Raw genomic sequence first — 21126 nt, forward strand, 5'->3', positions numbered from 1 at the left:
TATCATTATGATATCAGAAATGAATTCGGCATCCCCGATTTATACGAAAACGATACCAAACTTAGCCTAGTAGCTTAAATGAATAGATATCAAGATCAAGTTGAGAGCCCCCTCCCCCCCCCCCCTAAAATTTTACATCAAAAATCTCGGGGGCTCCACTTCTTAAATCCATCCTTGGGCCCTAAGCACCAATCCTGCCAAAGGAAATCTCTTGTTCACGCAACGCCGTATTTTAGGCCCAGCACCATCCGCTATTTGGCTGTACCTACTTGCCGGGGGCGGGCGGGTAATCGACAATTTCGAACAATTTTTCCGGATATTTAAGAAATAACTAAGACTTCAGATTTTACTAGAAAAGCGTTTCAAAGATAAGCATGCCTTTTTACAATTGTAAAATCTAGATGCACATTTCCATTAACAAACCCAAATTTATAAACATTTGTTTTTGAGTTACGGATGTTTTCAATATATTTATAGAAAATACATTTAATTTATAGGAGAATATAAAAGGTGACCTTTTATCATTGACATGCCTTTTGTTTATCAGCTAAGTTTGTTTCTTTGATAAACAACCAAAAATAGCATTAAATCTAATTCAATACTTACCTAAAACACGCACATACAGGTTGGAAAAAAATTATGGGCCCTGGATGGAAAATGCCTTAAAACCTTACGTTAGCTCATTTTAGTTAAAGGAAACATTCTTTTATTTATGAAAAGAAACAAAACTGCATTTTAAAGATTTTTCTCTTTTTCGTCAATTTTGCTTGTCTAAAAATATTCTTGAGTAGGTACGTAATATTTTCAATTTTATGAATATTTTGTACGACAGACGAGTGTAAGACCTAATGTTTCTTTGAGAAATGTTATTATTAACATTAACTGTATCGACTAGTAGAATAAAATAACGAGTGTTTATTTTTGGAATTTTTAGTCGGATCGATTCCCGGGCGAGACAAGCGAAATTTAAAAAAAATCTTTGAATGCAGTTTTGTTTATTTTCAAAAATAAAAGAATTATTCCTTAACGTAAAATGAGCTAACTTAAAGTTTTAAGGCACTTTCCCTCCAGGGCCCATTTTTTTCCACACTGTACAATTATTTTCTTAAACTGAAATAAATAAAGCCATTTTATTGCACAGTGCGCAAAACCCGCAAACCTCAGACGTGTGTGCACCTCGTCTGCCCTTTGCGGGCTCGCTAATCATATCAGATCGTATGCAGTCTTGATTGCAGCCGGCTGTTTGTGAGCTTACGAGCTCGAATTAACGGTGCGATTGACACGCAACATCTAAGCAACTTGCTTAAAAATTGAGTGTAGGAAGAATAAAGCCCTCTTGAGACGGATCAAGAACTTACATGTAGGATAGGTAAACAATATTCGATACATAGGTACTAGGTACTACAGAGGGTCGATTTCAAAAATATCAATTTGCCGTTTGCCACAGATTTTCGAAGGACAAAATCGAGCGCTCGAAATTCAAAGGTCTAATCGTTCTACATACACCAGCAACACACTGTACATCGGTGGGCAATAAGGCAAAAGGCATATAAGGTCCACCAATGTACAGTTAACAGTGCGGGCGATGGTACAAATATGTATGCTTTTGTACCTATTAGGTATAGTAATAAATCTCCACAATTTGCGTTCAAAAGTATCTGTCACATTTTAATTGTTCTACATATAGAGACATGTCTTTTAGTCCAGTTATTACAGAATGTTAGATTACTTTTAACGCGTAGTTTTGATATTGACTGTACTAGCCCTAATCTAAAGACACTGACTTTATAAAATCAAACTGAATCCTATTTAGCTTAGAATAAATTTAAAAGTGGAAAAATTACTGTCTTGGGTGAGACTTGAACTCATGACCCCTGGATTTCAAAAATGGCTTATTATTAACCGGGCAACTAAAATATTAAACAGGAACTTTCACTGGGCATATAATAATATAATTTGGCTGTGCATTAATATTTTAGCACCAATAATTTTATATTAGCCTCAAATTTAAGCATCATATTATTAAAAAACTGGCCGCAAAATCAAGCCACCCAAAAAAATTATAGGAAACTTGAATTGATAGGTTGACGTCTAAAATAATAAGTTGGCAACTAATAATAAGTTGGCAAAACTTGTAAAGCGATCATAAAATTTGGTTGTTAATATATTTTGTACATATACAGAATACCTAAGATACCTATATACATAAGCTTTAAATACTCCATTTTTAAATAATTTAAATTTAAACATATGCATACCTAGTACTTTAAATTGACAAATTTCCTAATCCACAAAACACCACAAATTTATTTACCAATAATACCCTATTATACTTGCTATACTTATAGTCGAAATTCCTAATCATGAAACACCTAATGGCCATTATACCATTAGGTCTTTTAATTTTTAATTACTAATTTTAATAGTTACCACTGTGTTCTGCCAGAGTCAAAAGATAGGTGCGACGACGAGCGAAGCGAGGAGGAGCGTGTTAGGTTGACCGTGTAGTGACCAAACAAAATATTTTAAAAGAACTTCATCTTTAAATTAATAGATAGCAGTTTTCTTTTTAAAATGTGCTTCATAAATAGTCGCCAATATAATAATTCAGTTGCCAAATAAATATTTGGTACCTGCCTAAAAATAAACAAAAGCTGTAACGGCATTAAAATACAACTCATATTGATATATTTTATGGCTCCGTTTTTGTTGCCAAACTATTAATTTTAGTACCCATTTCTATTATTTTAAACTACCCAAATTCGATTAATTAGTTGACCGGTTAAATACGTGCCTTCAAAAATCAGCATTCATGATTTGAATGAAATGAATCCTATTTATTTTCCATCTATTTAAAGGGCAAGCGGACCGTCAACATTGCCCAGGAGGGTAAAAAACCGAGGGTCAATTTATTTACGAATTGATAAACCCTTTCGATAGTTGACAATAGCAGGAGTAGATTACCGCGGCCAGCGACTCTAGAGCCTCGTTGTTTGGCTGTACTTGGTAAAGCAACGTAATGTTGTTACGATCGGCGCGATTCGGGAAATGAATTAGAGATTCACTAGATATGAAATAGAAAAGATATGTGACGTTCCACGGCAAAAGGTACCATTGCCCCGCCTGAATATTGGAGCGGCGTTAATAATAGCGTAAGCGCCAGCCGCCATAAGGTACCTTTTGCCGTGGAACGTCACATATCTTTACTATTTCATATCTAGTGAACCTCTAAATCATTCCCCGAATCGCGCCGTCTTTTGAAATATTGTTTATTCTTTGATTTCCGTCCGATCACTAAATCGCTAACCTATCTAGTCTATTTCATTTATAGAAGCAATATTTATTTGCTGCATGGTCGAGTCAGCAAACATTACTATAAGCCCACGTTCCAAAAATATATTTTCATGACCTTATTGGTCAGTGTCAGAGGCATTTTTGAAACGTTGGCTTGTATGTATATTTGTGGACTCAACTGTACAAGTGAATATATAAATCTAATAATACAGATTCGACGTCAATATTTTAAATACACTCTTATACTTACTCACTGAAGTTTGTATTTGTACTAACATTAGCTCTAAGTAAATTTTGTTAATGACAACTAAATACGTACATGCTTCTGAAATAAATGATTTGGTTGATTGATATTAGCTTCGTGAACAAACGTGTAGATAATTTATTATTCGATTTTAACCTACTTTTAAATAGCTGTGTCTAATGTGAAATACAGTCGAAAATAATAAAAAGTTACTTATTATTTTTTTTGGAAGAAACTTATAGATAACTTATGTGTCATAAAACCCTATATATATGTCTTAAACTTGTAAACGCTCCAAAGTTTCAGCTTACACTGGTCCTTGGTGCACAAAAGGAGGGTCCTGTCCCCTGGGAGACCCTTTCATACTGCTAATGAAATCGTGACCTAAAGCCGATTTTTAACTCACGGCTCATATTCGACTAGAAGCATAATAAATACCTAAAAAATGCGTGTTTGGTGGCTTATCGAGTGATAGTCGAGCCAGACGAGATTTTAGGGGGCAAAATGTAATGGCAATTAGGGAGTTTCCATATCTATAAACATGAAAATTGATGCTTTTTCCATATGAATAGTGATCGCTCCAACTTTCGTTTGTTAAATATAGCCTAAGTCTGTTCTTTTTTATTAAAGATATTTAAAATTTGGTACTTACTCGTAACCTCTAGCGGTCATTTAAAATATGGTTTCTGTAGTAGTTTATCATCGTCTCCAAAATAATTAAGAACCATTAAAATGACACTAAACAAAATTAAAACCATTCAAAGTGACGTTGTTAGAATTTTCAAAAGTTGAATTTTTATGTACTCAAATTATTGTGTACATAGTACTTTGTAATTATTTATATTATGTATATAACGCTTTTATTATAAAAATAAACACACTAACAAACAAAACTTGGAGCGGTTACTAGTTTGGGAAAAATAACGACAACTACTTTATTTTATGCATTTATGAACTCCCCACCTGTCTTAAACGTTGGCCCCTAATATCCGGTGTCTGGTCGAGACTAGTCTCGATCTATATGCTGATCTAGATCTAGATCATATGAAAAAAAAATGAAGTACGAGTAATAGCTAATTTAATTAAAATAAAAAGACTGTCATAATGTCATAAAACTCTGACAATAATTATAATATCTTTAATTTTGTATTTATGTTACACGAGTAATTCTCATCCCCGAAACGATTTAAAACTAATTTGTTATTATGAGATAATTTTTCACATATTAATGATTTATTTAATTTAGGGGAGGATTAAACCAATTAAGGAGGGGGGGACTAGCCTAGAGAGACTTGAAACATCATATTATAGATTTTTGTTAAATAAAAAGCCAAAAACAAAATATTTATTTTATTGGCCCTCCAATATCCCCTAACGATACCGAGCACCTATTCGGACTTGACAATGCCAAAACAAATATTTTATTTGCCACTTTTTGTTTATAAAATCATGTAAGTCTCGGGAACCTGGGTGAGTCTCCCGCTCCGCCTAAACTAGTCAGAGTTATTGTTACGCAGGTAATGCTTACATTTCAGTCCTCATAAGTATAGATCACCCGTAAAAAGCCCTTCCCAAATCCTCTGGAATCAGCTTACGCGTATACAGCGTGTAATTGCGCGGCGCGGGCGCAGGGCCCAATCAGCGCGACACGTGTCGTGTAGTGCACCCCTTTTGCACGCATTCCGGTCGATACACAGGCGGGTAGACCGCGGCGTTTTTTTTATGACTACCTTTATTTAATTAGCGAACGCGAGCGAATCGTCACTGTTTCAGCTTAAGCAAAAATGCTTATAGTTTGGCTGTTTGACTCATTTCTCAACCGCATTTCTCATTTCTCATTCAGGTTGCATTTCTCAACCGATCTTTGTGAATTTTTGTGCGCTGACGGGATAATTGTATGTTTTTTTTGTCGATCCAGATTTTGAAGTCTTTTCCTGATCCTGGACCTGGATCCATGGGGGTTCGTGAGGTCTACATCTTACAGAAATACTTACTTGTTAAGAGGGTCGATACCTTTGTCTAGGAAATTAGTTACATTACATATTTATACATCTAATTATGTATGGTATATTCCTTTTATAGCTTATAGTTCAATTTATTGACCCAGCAAGTACGAAACACGACAAAGCGTCTCCGTTTCAGCTTTTGCAAAAATGCTTTCGTATGACCTTCCAACAGTTCTCCTTTACAGGTCATGTATCTCAAAAAATGTTGTGAGCAGGTTTTGTGGATATTTCTTTTCGATTTTATTTTCCAATTTATTGGGTTTTAAATTATACAAAGAGAGTTCCGAGTTCACTCTGAGTCGCCATTATGCAGCCAAAACCAACTGCTGGTAGTGCAAAAAACTGCAACACGCGTCGCTGTAAATTGCGAGGACGAGCGAGATAGCGAGCTTAGTCAAATAATCATACGACTTTCAATCATAATACTACGAATCAGTCGTATGATTATTTGACTTGCACATTGGATTTTGCCCTACAATAATTGTCAACATTTCAGCGTTCCGCCCGCCCGTTCACCCGCGACCCTCCATAAAACCCGTGGGACGCGCGCGACACATTGCATGTGACGGATTAACATTATCATTTGACACTGCATTTATTTAACTACAAACCCGACGTTTGTTATTGTGAGGCTGGGTAGCGTGGTAACACTGGCATTCCCAATTTGATCCTCTTCATTATAAATTGACAATACTTGTTAGTGAGCGTACTGGAAAATAAACGTGACCACATTTGACAAAGAGGTAAGTACCTAAAGAACTACCTATATTTGGCCTTGAAGAGAGGAATAATAATATAGGTATTTAGAGTTTCTGCCCAATATTTGATGAAACCATTTTAAAAGATATGGGGTTCTTCAAAACAGAAGTGTACGATGACCGCTCACTATCAGGCGAGCCGTATGCTTGTTTGCGTCCGATGTGGTATAAAAAAATGAAAACATGATTTCAAACGTAGCCTAGGTATGTTATATTAAATGAAAACCCTATTATAACACTCTCACATACAAAAAATAAAAAACCTATTGAAATTTGTTGCAAGTGTACTTCATTCCGACGGCACACAGACATAATAATAATAATAAAAACATTTTCATGCAATAAATATAAAATAGTCGGATACGTTTTCAGATTGGCTGCATTTACTGAATTCTTAAATTTCCAAAATAACGAGGTGACTCACAATCAATTGTTTAATTTTTGATTTTGAGACGTGATGTTATAAATATGCACATACAGGAGTCCATTTCAAATTTACATTGTGACATCAAAATTATATCTGAATGAGTTAGAATTGGCCCCCTGGCCCCCATGAGGTTAAAAAGCTCCGTCCAGCGCGCCCGACACCCAACCCATCTAATCTAACTTTACAGCAAATTAAATCGCGAAATCCGTTCTAAATGAGCACAGTAATTTGGCACATTTAATTTGGTACTTTCTGTGCCGTTCGGAAGCCCTAGCAGAGAGTTAGTTCCAAAATCCCCGGCCAACTTTGGTGGTAAGTAAAAGAGTGGCTTCGTTGCAAAATTAATTAATGGCATTTAGTTTGGGAGAGTTGCAATAGGATTATTAGTGTTGTAGTAGTAATAAAATTTTCACAGATACCTAGGTATACAAAAATCCTTTCCTTTTGTGAATAATGCAACTATTTACTATTGAAAAATGGGCATTTAAATATAAGTATATAGGTATTTATTTTGTACAGTTGCATCTGCCATCATATCGGACTAACTAATAGTAGTTATAATAGAAATGACCATGATAGCTAAATATTATTAATAAAGAAAAACATTGTAATTTTTCTGATGACATCATTAGGTACCTACTTAATAAATAGCTGTAATCAAAGTTCTGTAAAAAAAACTCTTCAATATGCGAACATGTACCTATAACCAATCTGTTAGTTGCAAAAGGCAGAACATTTTGAAAATTTTAAGGGCCCACAAATTACAAGTTCGCCGGACGATATCAGCCTGTCAGATGTTCGGAACTGTCATCTTATGCGTTTAACTGACAGGCTGATATCGTCCGGCGAACTGGTAATCTGTGGGCCAATTTAGATGGTGCGTAATAGGTTAAAACTCTCGTAGTCATATTAAATTTCGCGCCTTTTTAGGGTTCCGTACCCAAAGGGTAAAACGGGACCCTATTACTAAGACTTCGCTGTCCGTCCGTCCGTCCGTCCGTCCGTCCGTCTGTCACCAGGCTGTATCTCACGAACCGTGATAGCTAGACAGTTGAAATTTTCACAGATGATGTATTTCTGTTGCCGCTATAACAACAAATACTAAAAACAGAATAAAATAAAGATTTAAATGGGGCTCCCATACAACAAACGTGATTTTTGACCAAAGTTAAGCAACGTCGGGAGTGGTCAGTATTTGGATGGGTGACCGTTTTTTTTTTGCTTTTTTTTTTTTTTTTTTTTTGCATTATGGTACGGAACCCTTCGTGCGCGAGTCCGACTCGCACTTGCCCGGTTTTTTCTACAAACATTATTGGTTTACCAGACTTCTCTTTGTTGATACTAATGTTTAAATATTTGTCAGTTTAGAAAACATTAACGCGGCTAACCCAGCGTCAGAAACTGCAAACGTAATATCAAATATATCGAAATTCGAGAAATTTTAAATCAGATTTTAGAACAGATCAAGCGATCGAGCAACCCGCGGGCATCGGTGCATATAATTGTTCAATGGCCAGCGTTCGAGCGCAACCGAAGACGGTTCGTGATACAAATGTACGGATATTTTAAGATCGAATTCGAATAGCTTGTTTTGACAAATGTTTGAGCTTGACTTTTAAAATATATTTCAAACAACGCTTTCCAGTTACAAAATCGAGTAGAAGTTTACTTTTATAAGTAAACAGCTTAATATCGAATAAAAAGTGGATTGACATATATGGTAACCTGGTAACTGCACGCCTGGTTGTTTTATCAATTATAGCCAAAGCCTCAAAATTTATAATTCCTTAACTTTTGACCGTCTTGGATTCTCAGTTCCTGAAAATGACAATGATACAATTGAAATTATTTGATATGAAGGTAAATGAAGCTCCGTTTCGCGGACATCGCACCGTGGAACGACCCCATACTTGTGGTTGAACATAAGAATTTTCTGTTTTTCGATGATAACTTTTTATTTACCTACCTAACAAAAATCTTCGAAATTTAGTAAGGATCTGGGGAATCTGTTCAGTATTATCCCTCCCAAATTGTATGATTTTTTGTCAACATCATACAAAAAATATTCACCGAAAGACAGATGATTCTCGTGTCCACCCAAAAATATGGTGACGTTTCACAGTGCATCGTTGTTTATTTTTTTACAAGCTTCATTTAGTTTCACCTGTCCCGTTCTCTGTAATCAAATCTTGCAATTAGGTAGGTAATAATATACTGTACTAATCTGTAAAGTTATTTGTCAAGCGGACCCCAGGCTCCCATGAGCCGTGGCAAAAATGCCGGGATAACGCGAGGAAGAACACAAATCTGTAAAGTAACGTTTGATTCAATTTTTGATTCAATTAATTAACTATAAACCAGGTATCAAGTATCAGGGATTGAACAGAGGTAATTCATGAGGCGTCAGAACACTAATGGCAGTAGGTGTTCGGGGAAGATTAGCTCCATAATGCAACTGTCGAGCAAGATATTGTGTCGTTAATCTGGGTCGGAGACTTTATGCATTTCTCGCTTCGGTAGTGATAATGACTTTCGTTTGATTCTTTAGCTAGCAGCGGAATTAGAGTGATGGGGGGCGGAGGGGGGGTAGCTAAGGGGCTAAAGCCTCCCAAAAGTATTTTAAACCGTCCATGAAAAAAATGGAAACGTTGCCGATAGCGCGTACCTGTCATACGCTCCGGACATTCAGCCAGAAGTAGCCATTTTGGAAAATATGTTGTTTTATAAACTACTTTATATAACGTAATAACGTTTGATTAAATTTTTGATTCAATTAATTAACTATAAACCAGGTATCAAGTATCAGGGATTGAATCACGAGTAAAGGTAATTCATGTGGCATCAGAACACTAATAGCAGTAGGTGTTCGGGGAAGATTAGCTCCATAATGCAACTGTCGAGCAAGATATTGTGTCTTTAATCTGGGTCGGAGACTTTATGTACTTCTCGCTTCGGTAGTGATAATGACTTTCGTTTGATTCTTTAGCTAGCAGCGGAATTAATGCGGAGTGATGGGGGGGGGGGGAAGGTAAGGGGGCCAAGCCTCCCAAAAGTATTTGAAAGCGTCCATGAAAAAATTGGAGACGTTGCGGGTAGCGCGTACCTGTCATACGCTCCGAGCATTCGACCAGAAGTAGCCATTTTGGAAAGTGTGTTGTTTTATAAACTACATTACATACTCGATTGACGTAACCAGGTATCAAGAATTGAATCACGAGTAAAGGTAATTCATGAGGCGTCAGAACACTAATGGCAGTAGGTGATCGGGGAAGATTAGCTCCATAATGCAACTGTCGAGCGAGATATTGTCTCATTAATCTGGGTCGGATACTTTATGCGCTTCTTGCTTCGGTGATGATAAATGATAATGACTTTCGTTTGATTCTTTAGATAGCAGCGGAATTAGAGTGATGGGGGGGGGGGGGAGTAAGGGGGCTAAGCCTCCCAAAAGTATTTGAAACCGTCCATGAAAAAATTGGAGACGTTGCGGGTAGCGCGTACCTGTCATACGCTACGGGCATTCGACCAGAAGTAGCCATTTTGGAAAATGTGTTGTTTTATAAGCTACTTTACATACTCGATTGACGTAACCAGGTATCAAGTATCAGGAATTTAATCACGAGTAAAGGTAATTCACGTGACGTCAGAACAGAACACTAGTAGCAGTAGGTGTTCGGGGAAGATTAGCTCCATAATGCAACTGTCAAGCGAGATATTGTCTCATTAATCTGGGTCGGAGACTTTATGCGCTTCTTGCTTCGGTGGTGATAATGACTTTCGTTTGATTCTTTAGCTAGCAGCGGAATTAGAGTGATGGGGGCGGGGGGGGGGGGGGGGGGGCTAAGGGGCTAAAGCCTGCCAAATATATTTTAAACCCTCGAGGAGTGGGGGCTAATAAGGGGCCAAGTAACTGGTTAATGAAATTCCACATACCACTTCAGTGTGTAATCCATTTCAATTTTTTGTAAAATAAGTACTTACAAAAACGAAAAATAGGAAATTCACTGTTTCAGTGTTTTAAGTCATCGCACTAGTTGCACGACTGCACGTGTACCTATCGTATACAATGTCTTACAGTACATATGGCCCTTTAAATTTTCGACGTAGTTACGTAATGTGCTTATTTAGCACGGGCTGTTGTATTGAAGCACCAGATAATAAGTTATTCACGATAAAACGAATTTCCTACTTTCCGCACTTGTATCGTAAATAACTATTATCTTTATCGTACCTACCTACAAAACAAATAGTGTGTGTACCTAATGCAGACGAGACAGGTAAATTGTTTGATTTGTGAGTGTGTTTCTAACTTAAACACTAACACCATAAGAACTACTTTTCATTGCATTTTACAAATGTAAATCAGCTCTATAGTGTTTATAGTTAAGTTGGGTATGTTATATACTTATGTATATAATGGCAACTGATTGCCCATTTAGCTGATGAGACTTGGTAATTATCCGAACGGGCGGCGCTGACGCGGCAAATTTGTTCGCGCGGTTTGTGCTCGCAGTGCGTTTAGTGCACAGGGTGATTTGCTCGTTAGAATTTAGGGAAAAGGACCCAACAAACATAAATCTGTCAATAAAATTTAAACTTTCTGTCAAGCACAAAATCATTCGCTTAAATAAGCCCAGTTCATAGTGCCTAATTAGCCATAGTGTCTAGTTCATAGTGCCTAGTAGCCTAATTACATAGACCAACCACCAATTTATGTAGCTGTTGGTAGCTAATGGAATTATAAAGTCAGTCTTAATTTTGGCAATTCGTTCATGTCTTACGCGACAAAGCACCAGATTACAACTACGCATTAGTAAGTTTACAGAAATTTAAAAATACTATTATGAATATTCAAGTGCAAACAAAATAATTTACAAAAACACAGTCAAAACAAAATTTTAATTTTTCAAAAAGGACGTTCGTACCTAAATTTATTTTTAAATTTTACCAAATGATACCGCTCATAAACTGACTAAACGTATTTTAACTAAACTTCTTTTAATGCCTAAAAGATTCGCATGTTACTCAAATAAATTGGCTTATCAAAATTAATAAAAGTATTCAAACTGCAGCATTGCTTTCTCCATCAAGGGTAATATGAATTGCCGCAATATTCAAATTCCGAAGCCAAAGCTACATCTGTAAACGCAAACGCAAAGGCAATCTCATAATGGCGCTTATAACGCCTCAATCACACAAGCGCCAAAATTGAAAGGTTGGGAATCCCCCTGTATAAGCCGGGCTATCATACGCGCGCAAAGAACCGTGAAATTGGTTTATTCGTTCTATCCGATGAATAATTAATATCCGTATGGGATACACGGACATAGAAGGGCGTATGTGGCGACGAAATACAAGGGAAAAGGTCCTTTTGATAGTGGACGCATTAAATCCATCTGCATTTTAAACCGTGTGGGAACGCAGGGATGGTCTTGGGATCAACCTGTGGGTGATCCAGAATCTGCGTAGGACGTTTTGGTCGGAGAATGTTGATGACCTAAAATACCTAAATGATAGTAGGTTTCGGTAAAGTAACCGATCTAAGACTATATAACTATATACCTACATAGCTAAGGCGGTTTTACACTAAAATTATACTGTAATTGTATGCAGGGTATGGTAATGGTATACAATAACAACTGAAATAAATGTTAATCATTAAATGTTTTTTTTTTTTGGAATCCATTGGAAGCCTGAGAGCAATTAGTGATGTGCCGATGAGAACGTTCGCGTTTCTGAGAATTCCTTTTCGAAGAAATTTCCTGAAAATTTCCAACTTTCTCGAGAACGTTCTCTTATTAGCATAAAATGGTGCCAAATAGATTTCTCTGTTCTCGGGAAAATTTCAAGAACGGCACATCGCTACGTTTAATACCTACCAATTGTTTGGCAAAACATAATAATTATAAAATCCAACCCAAACCCTTTGCCCTTTTTAATCCAATTATTATTAGATTTATTTTCGTAGGTATTCTTGGCATAAACTCTTTCATTAGCGTAAACGCTTAGGTAAACACAAAAGGCTTGAGAATTAACATTTGTATTAATTGAATACATTGTTGCGCCACCTTTCGGCGCAGATTTGGGAGTTGGGTCCGCGGTATGCAACATGAAGCTAATGTGCCATTTTATATTAATTTTTAGCAGTTATTATTCATATACTGATAAAAGTGATAAAAGAAGAAATCATATAGACGAAGAGTCAAGTAAGCACTAAGTACATAAAAAATTCATGAATTAGGAAAATATATTCGTGATCATCACATAAACACCATAAATTCCAACCGACACCTATCAGCATCTCAGGCAGTAAGTTGCTGACTAGACCAAACGTTACTTCAAATTTGTATAGCTTAAGTAGAAGCGGTAGAAGAAAAAGCTAGCCATCCTTTAACTGTTAAATATATGGATTTAAAGGAAAAAAACCGGCCAAGTGCGAGTCGGACTCGCGTTTCTAGGGTTCCGTACATAAGTCCGACTCACGCTTGACTTGACTGGACATTTGTAATAGGTTTTCCTGTCATCTATAGGTAAATAACTATTTTGTGTTTTTTTTTTCAGTATTTTAGACCCAGTAGTTTCGGAGATAAAGGGGGGGGGGGGGCATGGTTAGTTTTTGGCTATTTACTTAAATAACTTCGAACCTATGTATTTTAAAATTATAAAAAAAACATGTCTATCTTTGGGTCACAAATTTACATATGTGTACCAAATTTCAACTTAATTGGTCCAGTAGTGTCCGAGAAAATAGCCTGTGACAGACGGACAGACAGATAGACGCACGAGTGATCCTATAAGGGTTCCGTTTTTTCCTTATGAGGTACGGAACCCTAAAAATATACGAAACATGGGATGGTTCCTTCTAACAGATGGGTATAAACAATAAACGCTTGGTTCCTTATTGTCCTCCGCCATCCATTTTAAGTATGAAACTGTCTCCGTTTTTTTCCGCTTGGTGGCGCTTTATCTAATTACCCGGCTCGCTAACTCCATCGGGGTCGTCTTGGGAACGCGACCACCCGGGGATTTGCCACCAAGCCTTATTGTATATGGTAAATTGCTATGAGAATATTTTAATTATGCATTTAAATATGTATTAATTTAAGTATGTACTATCTTCTGCCCGTGACATCGTCTGAATCATCACATGAAACTATCTTAGTCATTATCCGGGCCTCAAACTATCTCCGTGACGAATTTCATCTTAATCGGTTCAGCGGTTTAACCTATATTATTCTTATACAGTAGATAGGGATAAATTTATTCATTTTAATAAAATTTAAGCAAGGCCGTACTTGCGCAAAGAAAACTTAAGTATACTAGGATCAATAGACATATCGACTGGTATATGAAGCGTTTTGTTTTGTGTGTAACGAGAGTGAACGCGACCAGATCAACGAGTGTAAACACTGTGAACGCGTCCGGTGGTAATGTTGAAAGCGAACGCAGCCGACGCGCACGAAGAAGGGTAGACCGAGCGCGGTCTACATAACTTTGACACCTATAGTTACCCGTGAACAAGATGCATGTAACCATAGTCTAATAAAACATGGTCTTCCATTCCCAGAGTGACACGGGCCTACGTCACAACAACATGGCCGCTATATATAGCGCTATCGCATATTATCATATAGCGCTGTCGCATGATGACGTAGGCCCGTGTCAGTTAGGTGACCTAGAAAAGACGGGAATGGAGTACCAGGCGGAGTATATTATTATACCATGCATGTAACTGCATCGAAATATCGGGAGCTCGAAAACAATACAAAAGGTAATCACGGTTCATATTCCTGTCGATATAAGTCTAGTGAAACTAACTGTGAATCATTCAAAACTGTTATTATACTAGGATAGTAACTAATGTGATAATTAAATGGGAACTATACTAATGGGATGAGTCCAGGCAGTGATGGCACTCAAGCCGACATCATAAAGCTCGAGTGTATGGGTCCAATTCTGCATAGTCTGTTGTGGAAATGTTGGGAGGAAGGAAAGTTCCCACAGGATATGCGCGATGCTAACATCGTCACGTTGTACAAGGGGAAGGGAGACCGCGGTGATTGCAACAATTACCGGGGTATTTCCCTCCTTAGTATTGTAGGCAAGTTATTCGGTAGGGTAGTACTATCAAGACTACAACAACTTGCCAATCGTGTGTATCCCGAAAGTCAGTGTGGATTCCGTGCCCAGCGTTCCACAACGGACATGATCTTTACACTTCGGCAAATCCAAGAAAAGTGTAGAGAGCAGAAAACACCTCTGGTGGTCGCATTCGTTGACCTGAATAAGGCCTTCGACACAGTTAGCCGAGAAGGGCTTTATTCCGTACTGGAACATATAGGATGCCCACCAAAACTCTTGAGTCTTGTGAAGTCCTTTCATGAGGGTATGCAAGGAGCTGTAGTGTTTGACGGTACCGTGTCTGACCCGTTCTTTATGCGTAGTGGTGTTCGGCAAGGCTGCGTACTGGCGCCTACCCTGTTTGGTATATTCTTTTCGTTACTGCTGAAAACTGCTTTCGGTGACGACCAACAGGGTATCCATCTGCATACGAGGACTGATGGAAAACTTTCTAATCTAAGCGAAAACGAGAGGACTTATTCGTTGATAGCTTGCTCTTTGCTGATGACGCAGCCTTCATCGCCACATCGCAGTTTGAGATTCAAACAATTATGGACAGGTTTTCTCGTGCCTGTGCTCTTTTCTCTATGACCATCAATCCCCGGAAAACTGTAGTGCTGGCTCAAGGGTGTGCGGAAATACCGACAATCCTGTTGGATGGCGCCCCACTGAAGTCAGTCGACAAGTTTTGTTACCTCGGGTCGACCGTGACTAGCAATCTCTCACCGGATGCAGAAATCGACGTTCGAATCGGAAAAGCCGCAACGATGTTTGGGAAGTTGAGTGCAAGAGTATGGCAAAATAAACATCTAACCAGGAAAACTAAGATGGTTGTCTATCAAACGTGCATCCTGAGCATACTCTTGTACGGGGCTGAGACCTGGACATCGTATGCCAAGCATGAACGTCGTCTCAACGCTTTCCACATGCGCTGCATCCGGAACATATTGGGCATATCTTGGAAGGACAGGGTCACAAACGAGAGGGTCCTTGAGATTGCTCAGCTGCCCAGCCTCTTTGCGCTGCTAAAGCAGAGACGCTTACGCTGGCTGGGGCATGTGCATCGAATGCAACCTTCTCGTTTGCCGCGGCGTGTTTTGCTTGGCGCCATAGCTGACGCCAAAGAAGTATCGGTCGGCCGATGCTACGGCATAAGGACTGGCCAAGCGAGACATGCACTCCTTCAACATCCCGGTTCATAAATGGGAGGAGCTTGCCGAGGACAGAGATAAGTGGCGCAAACAGGTGTTCGATGGTCGCAAAATCCACGATGACGCTTGGTTTAAGAAACTCGCAAGTAAGCGAGCCAAGCGTCATCAGCCCGACATCTATTCGCCACGGGCACACTACACCTGCCTGTTTTGCGGTCGTGGTTGCCGCTCCCGTATTGGCTTATACAGCCATGAAAAACGTTGTCGCCCTGCCTGACGCTGTTTGTATAGTCTGCAATAGACTGAAAGGCCTATGATACTAATGGGATAGTAATTACATTGATGTAATAAGTATTTTCTGAATTCTTGGCCCGTAAAATACCTAAACCCCCGGGGGTTTAGGCATTTTAGACTATTTTGGATATTTATTACAACGTCTCGTTAAATTCCTTCCGCCGCTATTCGGGAAATGAATTAGAGATTCACTAGATATGAAATAGTAAATATATGTGACGTTCCACGGCAAAAGGTACCTTATACTCCATTGAAATCGTACTCTAAAAGGGGGGTTGCCTTGCATCAAATCGGGTAGTTCTGATTTTTTTATATGTTCTATGTGATGTAGTGGTTATGGCAAATCCAAGTTTTCGACCTCGGAAACCGTCCGGGTCATGGTCAAATTTTTGAAAAATCCACAAAATTTTCGGACTTTTTTCAGTTTCTGCCAATTTTTACCAACAAGGACCTATTTTACGGTAAATATTACTATGGCCATTTTAAAGAAGACTAAATTTGCAACAAAATGAAAGTAATTTGGTCACCATAGACCAAATAGTTTCTAAAGTACAGCTATTCAAATGTTAGCAAAATTTCCTAAAAAATCATTTTTTTGAGTTTAGTGGTGTCTGGTTTAAGGTATCTACTATTTATAGTAGCAGAAAAAACAAAACAACAAAAACCTGTGTCATCGGATTTATATTCAAACCGCAATAATAGTCCGTGGTGTTCACGACCAAAAAGTGCGATTTACGGGAAATGATGATGTTGGAATTTCATTTTGCAGAGTTGCTCCTTTTGACTCACAGATTGATTTAGGAAGGGGAACCAATCGAATTTTTGATGCAAAATTTTGACTTTAGGAGGGGTGCCCCCCGAAAAGTGTAAAGAATTAAGTTTTGCTATGTGCTCAAGTTTGGTATCATTTTCGGGTAAAAACTTGGAACGGCTGTATCTAAAGAACTAGTATCAGGTCTTAATAGACCAAATTGGCCTTGTTTTGTTGCGAATGATGTTTAGGTACTTTAATAACGTATAATGACTTGTGACGTAAAATGGGTCCATACTTGAGCACATAGACGAAAACTGAAAAAAAAGCGTCTAAAAATAATATTTTGGAAATTTTGCTAATTTTTGAACAACTGTATCTTACAAACTATTCGGTTTATCGCCTTCTAACTTTAACCTACTTTGTTGAGAATTTAGTCTTCTTTAAAGTGTTCATAGTGACATTTGCCGTAAAATAGGTCCTTGTTGGTACAAATTGGCAGAAACTGAAAAAAGTCCGAAAATTTTGTGGTTTTTCAAAAATTTGACCATGACCCGGACGGTTTCCGAGGTCGAAAACTTGGATTTGCCATAACCACTACATCACATAGAACATACAAAAAAATCAGAACTACCCGATTTGATGCAAGGCAAAATGTACCATTTCAATGGATCATTGGCGCTGGCGCTTACGTCGCATAGCGCCGTAATAATATTGGAGCGGCGTTAATAATAGCGTAAGCGCCAACCGCCATAAGGTACCTTTACCCATGGGACGTCACATATCTTTACTATATCGTATCTAGTTAATCTCTAATTCATTTCACGAATCGCGCCGAGGGTCTTAATTTACTTTATTATCACACTTTATTATCTAATTAACCTTTAAACGAGCAATTCTTGTATATTTCTATATTTCAGGGATCTCGGAAACGGCTGTAACGATTTCGATGAAATTTGCTATATAGGGGGTTTCGGGGGCGAAAAATCGATCTAGCTAGGCCTTATCTCTGGGAAAACATGCATTTTTTACTTTATATATGTTTTCCGAGCAAAGCTCGGTCTCCCAGATATTTTATTTCTTAAAATGATATGTAGGTTAGTAACTAATGGGATAATGGGAACTATACTAATGGGATAGTAATTACATTGTAGTATGTAATAAGTATTTTCTGAACTCTTGGCCCGTTCCGGGTTTAGGTATTTTAGACTAAGTATTTCGGGTATTTCTTACGTCTCGTTAAATTCCTTCCACGGGTCTTTTTATTATTTATTTTTCACTTCTCATGCTCAAAAAGTGCACCTTTATGTCTTGCGTAGACGACATAAAATCGCATTTTATGCTCTAGAGCATAAAGTAAAATCATCTATTACGACCCTTATTGACTTAGCAATAAAGTCCAAATTCTGCCATACAAACTGCCAGCCCTGCCGGCGCGCCCCCGACCGGCGCTCTCCCGATCGGCGTGCCCCGCGCCTCCGACCGGCCCAAGAACAATTTTCTTTAGTCTTGAATAAATACGTTAAAATAACCTAAAATATTTGATTTTTTGTATATTTTCCTCGCAATCGAAGTGAAAAGCAGAGTGTACAACAAGGGCATAAATGTCCATTTTTACCCTCGTCTACTATTTTGGTCTTCGCTTCGCTCAGACCACAAAATTGCCTCGGGTAAAAATGGGTCACTTTATGCCCTTGTTGTACAGTCTACTATTTATAGTGATGTATTAGTGAGAAAATTAAATTATATTTTTCTGAGAAAAGCGAAAACGATCAGGTTTTAGAATTATTTTATACCTTCCCTCTACTACGTATTTAGATTAAGGAGTCCATCCGTACCATAATACTAATAGTAGATTGTACCAAAATAGTAGACGAGGGTAAAAATGGACATTTATGCCCTTATCAAACTGCACAACGGGACTTAATCGCGTATTTAAGTTTTAAGATTTACCTCCGACGTTTCGAGGACGGCGTTGTCCCCGTGGTCTCGGAGCAGACTGGCTCAAGTTGACATCAACATCTTCTAGCCGCGCGAGTTTTTCGAACTACCCGCACTTGGTCTTGTTTATCAGTTTGAACGTTTTGCGCACTAGGGATGTCACTCTGTCGACACACAACACTTAAATACGCGATTAAGTCCCGTTGTGCAGTTTGATAATGTTTAATAATCGTGAAAGTTTAAATCAGTATTTATGCCCTTGTTGTACAGTCGCCATCAGATATATCGGAGCGGCCAAGGTGTTCACAATATCTGAACACGCGCTCTAACGCCCTGACAATAGAGGCGTGTTCCGATATTTGTGAGCACCTTGGCCGCTCCGATATATCTGATGGCGACTGTACACTCTGCTTTTCACTTCGATTGCGAGGAAAATAAAACACATTTTCACGGCAATTTACACCACGAAATTGTCGTAAAGCGAAAGAAACATAATACATAACCAATTCCCGCCAACTAACTTTTTTTTTTAATTTTCAACGTGATAGAGTTTCACACGCTTGGTTTTCTGCCAAGTCAAACATTTCGGAGCATTTTTGAACGATAATCGACTCCTATTTTATGTGATTTACTAAATTTAATGACAGAAAATACGGGTTTCTAATAAATTGTAGCAAAAATAAAATAATATAACAAGTTTTGTCATCTACACAATTTTATTGCTCAGTAAAATTGTGCAATATGTTTTAACTGTTTGGCTGTTGAGACCAATTACCTTAGTCTTAGAAGAAAATTTTACTTTTATGCTCTAGAGCATAAAATGCGATTTTATGTCGTCTACGCACGACATAAAGGTGCACTTTTTGAGCATGAGAAGTGAAAATACTTTTATTCGTTAAGGGGCCCACATATTACCAGTTCGCCGGACGATATCAGCCTGTCAGTTAATCGCAAACATAAAAAAACCGGCCAAGTTCGAGTCGGACTCGTGCACAAGGGTTCCGTACCATGACGCAAAAAACGGCAATAAAATCACGTTTGTTGTATGGGAGCCCCTCTTAAATATTTATTATATTCTGTTTTTAGTATCTGTTGTTATAGCGGCAACAGAAATACAACATGTGTGAATATTTCAACTGCCTAGCTATCACGGTTCATGAGTTACAGCCTGGTGACAGACAGACGGACGGACGGACAACGGAGTCTTTGTAACAGGGTCCCGTTTTTACCCTTTGGGTACGGAACCCTAAAAACAAGTTAATTGGGTTAAATACGTTTATACAAAAGATATATAGCCCAATATTTCAGGCTCTCAGCCATTACTTCATAACGTCTGGAGCACCCCTATCTCCTCTATATTCATGGAAACAAAATGATATTCAGAGATATAAAATTCAAATGTACTGGTATGATCACACGAGGAATTAGACTAGTGCCTTAAATCGTGCCTTAGTACCCGCGCCTCCCCAACCGCGTTTATTGTCTACGGTGTAAAATAATTAAATTTCCATAACGTGCCGCGTCGCCCCTCTCTCCCCTGCTCTGTGCGTTACATGACTCATTAGTCATGAATTTGAAGGCTGGGAGAATGTTGGCTCATGCATGGTCTCATGTACATGGTGTGTCTGACCATGGGACTTTAAATCCAGGGCTTGATTTTACTCGCTAAACTGAGCTACTTTTACTATGGGACCAACCCTCAAATCGGGGAAAAAATTTTGGCTTTTCCATAGAAAACGTCGACATCTGATCAGCCAAAATGTATGAAAAGTAAAAAATTTTTTCGGGATTTCGGGGTTGGTGCTATAGTAAAAGTAGCTCAGTTTAGCGAGTAGAATCGAGCCCTGGATTTAAAGCCCCATGGTCAGACACACTGTATGTATACTATCACTACACCTTATAAAACAAAGTCCCCGCGTCTCTCTGTTTGTGTGTTTGTATGTTTGTTCGTGATAAACTCAAAAACTACTAAACGGATTTTCATGCGGTTTTCACCTATCAATAGAGTGATTCTAGAGGAAGGTTTAGGTGTATAATTTGTTAACCCGTGCGAAGCCGAGGCGGGTCGCCAGTTATATATAAGAAAACCTTAACTCCAAAAAAAAACAGAGCGCTATGTGCACAGTTGCACACTTCATT

The 21126-nt window shown here is 38.2% G+C and overlaps 2 long non-coding RNA genes across 2 annotated transcripts in view; one reads left to right on the forward strand and one right to left on the reverse strand.

Annotated features, from left to right (window-relative positions):
* LOC134806461 (uncharacterized) overlaps positions 1 to 21126 on the reverse strand; it is a 154226-nt gene that overhangs the window by 89108 nt on the left and 43992 nt on the right. The gene's annotated exons all lie outside the window — the stretch shown is intronic.
* The window catches only part of LOC134806465 (uncharacterized), a 320640-nt gene continuing 309656 nt past the window's right edge, over positions 10143 to 21126 (forward strand). The window contains exon 1 of the long non-coding RNA XR_010146530.1: positions 10143 to 10155. This is a non-coding gene — a long non-coding RNA (uncharacterized LOC134806465). The remainder of the gene's footprint in view (positions 10156 to 21126) is intronic.

Source organism: Cydia splendana, chromosome 3 (assembly GCF_910591565.1).
Source record: "Cydia splendana chromosome 3, ilCydSple1.2, whole genome shotgun sequence".
Classification (NCBI taxonomy): domain Eukaryota; kingdom Metazoa; phylum Arthropoda; class Insecta; order Lepidoptera; family Tortricidae; genus Cydia; species Cydia splendana.